The sequence below is a fragment of the Schistocerca americana genome, chromosome X, assembly GCF_021461395.2.
Source record: "Schistocerca americana isolate TAMUIC-IGC-003095 chromosome X, iqSchAmer2.1, whole genome shotgun sequence".
Classification (NCBI taxonomy): domain Eukaryota; kingdom Metazoa; phylum Arthropoda; class Insecta; order Orthoptera; family Acrididae; genus Schistocerca; species Schistocerca americana.
The window spans coordinates 141,152,939-141,159,326 of NC_060130.1; the positions used below are offsets into that span (position 1 = coordinate 141,152,939).

Here is a 6,388-nt window from a genome sequence, read left to right on the forward strand (position 1 = left end):
GTTTGCTAGGTTGTTTAATGTTCGAAATGTATCCTCTTCTCAGCAGTGTGTACGTGTCGTTGCTCGGTAGCTGAAGTCGTAGTGCAGCTGCTACATCATCGTAAACCACATGGTCGGGAGTACTCTCCAGTGCATCACAGTCACACGAAGGCATGCCGGTCCCCGGCACGAATCCAGCTGGCGGATTAGTGTCGAGGTTCGTTGTGCCGGCCAGCCTGTGGATGATTTTTAAGGCGGCTTTCCACCTGCCTCGGCGAATATGGGCTGGTTCCCCTTATTCCGCCTCAGTGACACTATGTCGGCGATAGATGCGCAAACACTGTCTCCACGTATGCGTACACCATCATTATTCTACCACGCAAACATTGGGGTTATACTCGTCGGGAATGAGACGTTCCCTGGGGGGTCCACTGGGGACCGAACCACACAATAACACTGGATTCGGTGTGGGACAGGGGTGGGGTGAGTGGACTGCTGTAGCCTGTTGTGGGGTTGTGTACCACTGTGGGTTACGGCTGGGACGACGCCCCTCTGTCGTTTCTAGGTCCCCAGTTCAATACATACACTCCTGGAAATGGAAAAAAGAACACATTGACACCGGTGTGTCAGACCCACCATACTTGCTCCGGACACTGCGAGAGGGCTGTACAAGCAATGATCACACGCACGGCACAGCGGACACACCAGGAACCGCGGTGTTGGCCGTCGAATGGCGCTAGCTGCGCAGCATTTGTGCACCGCCGCCGTCAGTGTCAGCCAGTTTGCCGTGGCATACGGAGCTCCATCGCAGTCTTTAACACTGGTAGCATGCCGCGACAGCGTGGACGTGAACCGTAGGTGCAGTTGACGGACTTTGAGCGAGGGCCTATAGTGGGCATGCGGAAGGCCGGGTGGACGTACCGCCGAATTGCTCAACACGTGGGGCGTGAGGTCTCCACAGTACATCGATGTTGTCGCCAGTGGTCGGCGGAAGGTGCACGTGCCCGTCGACCTGGGACCAGACCGCAGCGACGCACGGATGCACGCCAAGACCGTAGGATCCTACGCAGTGCCGTAGGGGACCGCACCGCCACTTCCCAGCAAATTAGGGACAGTGTTGCTCCTGGGGTATCGGCGAGGACTATTCGCAACCGTCTCCATGAAGCTGGGCTACGGTCCCGCACACCGTTAGGCCGTCTTCCGCTCACGCCCCAACATCGTGCAGCCCGCCTCCGGTGGTGTCGCGACAGGCGTGAATGGAGGGACGAATGGAGACGTGTCGTCTTCAGCGATGAGAGTCGCTTCTGCCTTGGTGCGAATGATGGTCGTATGCGTGTTTGGCGCCGTGCAGGTGAGCGCCACAATCAGGACTGCATACGACCGAGGCACACAGGGCCAACACCCGGCATCATGGTGTGGGGAGCGATCTCCTACACTGGCCGTACACCACTGGTGATCGTCGAGGGGACACTGAATAGTGCACGGTACATCCAAACCGTCATCGAACCCATCGTTCTACCATTCCTAGACCGGCAAGGGAACTTGCTGTTCCAACAGGACAATGCACGTCCGCATGCATCCCGTGCCACCCAACGTGCTCTAGAAGGTGTAAGTCAACTACCCTGGCCAGCAAGATCTCCGGATCTGTCCCCCATTGAGCATGTTTGGGACTGGATGAAGCGTCGTCTCACGCGGTCTGCACGTCCAGCACGAACGCTGGTCCAACTGAGGCGCCAGGTGGAAATGGCATGGCAAGCCGTTCCACAGGACTACATCCAGCATCTCTACGATCGTCTCCATGGGAGAATAGCAGCCTGCATTGCTGCGAAAGGTGGATATACACTGTACTAGTGCCGACATTGTGCATGCTCTGTTGCCTGTGTCTATGTGCCTGTGGTTCTGTCAGTGTGATCATGTGATGTATCTGACCCCAGGAATGTGTCAATAAAGTTTCCCCTTCCTGGGACAATGAATTCACGGTGTTCTTATTTCAATTTCCAGGAGTGTATATACATACATCTCGTACCTAAAAGTTCTTTCACATCTGGTAGAAGTTGGAATGTTCTTCTGCCAGTGTCATCGGCTGCCCGTGACTCCTGCCACAGCTCTTCGCCTTTTCTCCTGATCGCACTCTTATTCCCATCCCAAACGCCCAGAACATCCCCTGTTTTTTCGATTTCCCACTTCTTGGCCCAGAACCATGCTACCTGATCTCTGAATTTAATGTCAAGAGGACAGAGCCCTATTATTACCAATAGGGCACTACCTAGAGATGTCCTGTAGGCCCCCATATACCTTAATATCATGTTCCTTTGCGCCCTTCTCAATGTCATGGCGGGCACCACCCTTGTGAGCCTGTGTGCCCGGACTCCCGAGCCATAACCCACTATTGATGTTAATTTGCTGTTACGAAAAAATTTTATTAAATGAGGGGGAAGATGGAATCTTTTGTGACCATGGAAATGAGGTTATTGAGTTCTTCTAGGGCTCTTTGAGTTATGGTTTCGATGTGCTTTGCAAAGTTCCACCTTTCGTCAATGACGACTCCGAAGTAGCATGCCTCTCGTCGCCGAAAAACTGGCGAATTCTCAGTTCCCACTGTTGGGTTCCTTACAAGTTGTCCTTTTAGTAACAGACATGTTGACTTATTTGGTGAAACTGTCATTTTTGTATTTCGGCACCATAGTTATAGTTTTTCCATAGCCTTTTCTATCTTCGTCTCGATGTCTTCGCGGCTACGGACGCCAACCAACAAGAGGAGATCATCTGCGTAGGCTATCACCTCTAGCACCTCTTCGCTCTGTTGTAGGCTATGCAATAATGGTTCCATGTGGATGTCCCACAACAAGGGTTCTAACACAGAACCCTGGGACCATCCCATTGTTATCGTTTTTCCAACTTTCCCACTAGGGGATGATAGTCAGCCTCCCGATCCTCGCAATAGCTCCTGAGACAACCATATTGTGGCCCTGGATACTCTTTCTCCTGTAAACAGGAGAAGTGCGAAGACCATCACAGATGGTCAAAGACGCTACTGATGTCCAAGATGATGCCAACTATGTACTTGTACAGGGCTGAGTCACAAACCTCGGCCGCCAGGGCGATTGCGTCAGCTGCCGACCGCCCTGGCCTAAAGGCCAAACTGCCTGTCCCTAATAAATGGTTCAAATGGCTCTGAGCACTATGGGACTTAACTGCTGTGGTCATCAGTCCCCTAGAACTTAGAACTACTTAAACCTAACTAACCTAAGGAAATCACACACATCCATGCCCGAGGCAGGATTCGAACCTGCGACCGTAGCGGTCACCCGGTTCCAGACTGAAGCGCCTTTAACCGCACGGACACACCGGCCGGCTGTCACTAATACCACACAGCACTTGATGTGCAGCCAGACTGTCAGCCAACAATTTCTTGAGTAGTTTTCCAAAAAGGTCTAATAAACAAATAAGTCTGTATGATTTGGTTTCGACCAGGTTCTTTTCGGGTCTTTTCTTTACGATTACCACGTTTGCAACTTTGCAGGCTTTCGGAAATTTTTGCTGCCCGAGGCAATCATTGCATAATTGGGTAAGGGGTATGACCAGCTGAGGAACTAAGAATTGCTTTACTTCCGCAACAACGCTGTCTGGCCCTGGGGCTTTCTCTCTCTTTAGCGATTTTATTTGGGCAGCCACCTCCTCCTCAAGAAAGGTTGTATACTGCCCTGTCATTGGTGTAGCTAACCAGGTCGTCATTTCTCATTTGGCGCTGGTCCTCGGTTTCCTCGTCCACACTGTCGTCAGGCAGCAGGGACCGGAGGAAGACCTCAGCAGTTTCCTGCCAGGATTCCATCATCTTCCCCCCATGTCAGACTGTCGATATCACCATTGGAGAGCGGATCTTCTCTCTGACCAGTTTGTAGAGTACTCCCCATGGGTCTGTAGATAATTGGTTTATCACGTAGCTTTCCCAACTTTGTCCCCTAACCACCCGAATTTCCTTTTGGAATATCTCCTTTGCTTCCCTGTACTGTTGCAACCATTGTTGCCTTTCCCGCCAGATGACACTGCGCTGGGAGTGCCACCTTAGTCTTCTAACAGACTGATGCATATGCTCATATGTTCTAGTTCGGCTGACCATGGTGATGGAGAGGCCGCCATGGCCTTCCTCCTAGTTGGTACGGCTGCTTTCACCGGTCTGGTAACCGCGCACACCAGCTCTCCAGCATACTTGTTCACGTCTATGTCTTGACGTTGGTCACCTCCTCGTAATGCAGGAATGTCGTACTCCCTCGCTAGGCGTTCCCAATCTGCTCTATTATAGTTCAGCTGGACCTCCCACCCCATGGTCTAGTGACACTATCTGTCACCTATCGTGAATTTGATAAGATTGTGATCACTTGTGGTGGCATTGTCTTCACCCTTCCAATTTTTTACAATATTGACGGCGTTTGGTGTAGCTAGTGTCACGTAAATGTTTGTGCCTTGTCCCCCTCCCACTGTATAGGTGGGAGGGTTAGTGGGCTTGTTGGCCACCACAAGTTGCAAGTCCATAATCGTTTTTTCCACCTGTCCTCCATTTGCGTCTCTTGTACCACTGTACCACTGGGTGGGGTGGGGGGATTTTGCATTTATATCAGCATTTACAATCACTTTGCGTCCCCGCAATTCCCTGATTACTCTAGTGTGGTGGTCCAGATGTTGCTCAATATTATCTCCGTACTGGAAATACATACTTACGAGAGTTAATACTCCTGCGGGAGGTTGCATTTCCAAAACATTACAGTGACTGTTAACTGCGAGAGAATTGTTACCCACAATGATTTGTTTGCAATTATTATTGCCGCTGTCGGGTCGTCCCCGCTGCTGATTAGTTGTCATGTTGCGGCTGTGAAAGCTATCTGCCCAGCTTTGGAGTACGGCTTCTGCAGGCAGAGCACATCTAGTCTCTTTTCCTCCACCACCTTGCGTAGCTCCTGCATCACGAGTCTGCTATTGTGATTGTTTAGTTGACCAATAGTTATTGTTCTCACTATGGGAAGTATGTGTGTCTGTGATCATCTGGCCAGTTCTTTAGCCAATGCGTCCGTCCGTTTGCCAAGACTGATTGTGTGTAGATATCATCAAGATCAAATTTTTGGCCTCGTCTTTCAAACTCTTTCTTGACCAGATCCCGCAGGGCTCCAAAGTCTATGGGGAGATTCATCGACTTGAGCTGTGTTCTGTCAACAGCCTCCATCACCGAGAAGGTGGCTTTCCTACCATATTTATTCCCTACCCGGACCACATGTCGCAACGCAGTGGTCAGGGTAGTCGGTTGCTCCAGCCTTGCCAATTGCATGGCGTGTTCTATGATAGGATGCACTCTGACAGAGCCTGCAGACGGTATTCTGGCAGGAGTGGAGTCTTGTGTAGCTGGTAGCACACTGTTGCTTGTTATTGTATTTTCTTGAATTGGATATTGTTCCAACCTGTGCAGTTCGTTTTTCTGCATGGTCACTGGTCGGGCCACTACCACTGGATGACCTGCCACTCAAGGTCTTTTATCGGCCTATATCCCCGACTTTGGGAGGAGGGAGCTACAACCATCGGGGGAAGCTCCGTCTGTATCCCGATGTCAACCATTTCTATTTTTTGGGTGCCTGATAGCGACCTCAAGAATTCTCTGAATTTGCTTGCCCTCATAGCGTCCCTCCTCCTTTTGCTCGGGGATTTTATCTTTGGCATCCTTGAAATGACCCTCTGTTCACGCGTCCTGTATGTAGGACAATTTCGACCAGTAACACCACATGACCTCATACCTCACCTTTTACATGGAATGCATGCCCCTGCTATGAAACTTCCTGGCAGATTAAAACTGTGTGCCGGACCGAGACTCGAACTCGGGACCTTTGCCTTTCACGGGCAAGTGCTCTACCAACTGAGCTACCCAAGCACGACTCACGCCCCGTCCTCACAGCCTTACTTCTGCCAGTATCTCGTCTCATTCTACATACCCCGGCCACCTTGCAGTCTTTGTGTGTGTAATTTTCCTCACTGCACTTGGAGCAGTGCAGTGCTTGAGAATGTGGTCCAGGTCCCCACAGGTATGGCAACGAGGTACCACGAGATAGTCCCTTACGTTGACCGCGTGAAAACCAATGTAGAGTTTGCCCATTGACATTACTTTCTTCCACATAGCTTCGGTGAACTCAGCAACGTGATGGACGACATGACATTCCCGAGGCCCCACCTTATATCGCAGGTTAAAGCTCCTTTCAAACTTCACGTCCTCTATATCTTCAAAATTGTGTCCTTTTATTGTTTCATATAATTCCTCATCTTTCATTACTGTGGGTATGTCATACACAATAACTATAGGATTTCGGCCGGCCGAAGTGGCCGTGCGGTTAAAGGCGCTGCAGTCTGGAACCGCAAGTCCGCTCCGGTC

General features: G+C 50.8%; 1 non-coding gene across 1 annotated transcript; it reads right to left on the reverse strand.

Moving 5' to 3' along the window:
* Positions 1-5,819: 5,819 nt before the first annotated feature.
* Positions 5,820-5,894, reverse strand: Trnas-uga. Its single transcript has one exon. It is a non-coding gene; the product is annotated as a tRNA-Ser (tRNA).
* Positions 5,895-6,388: the final 494 nt, after the last annotated feature.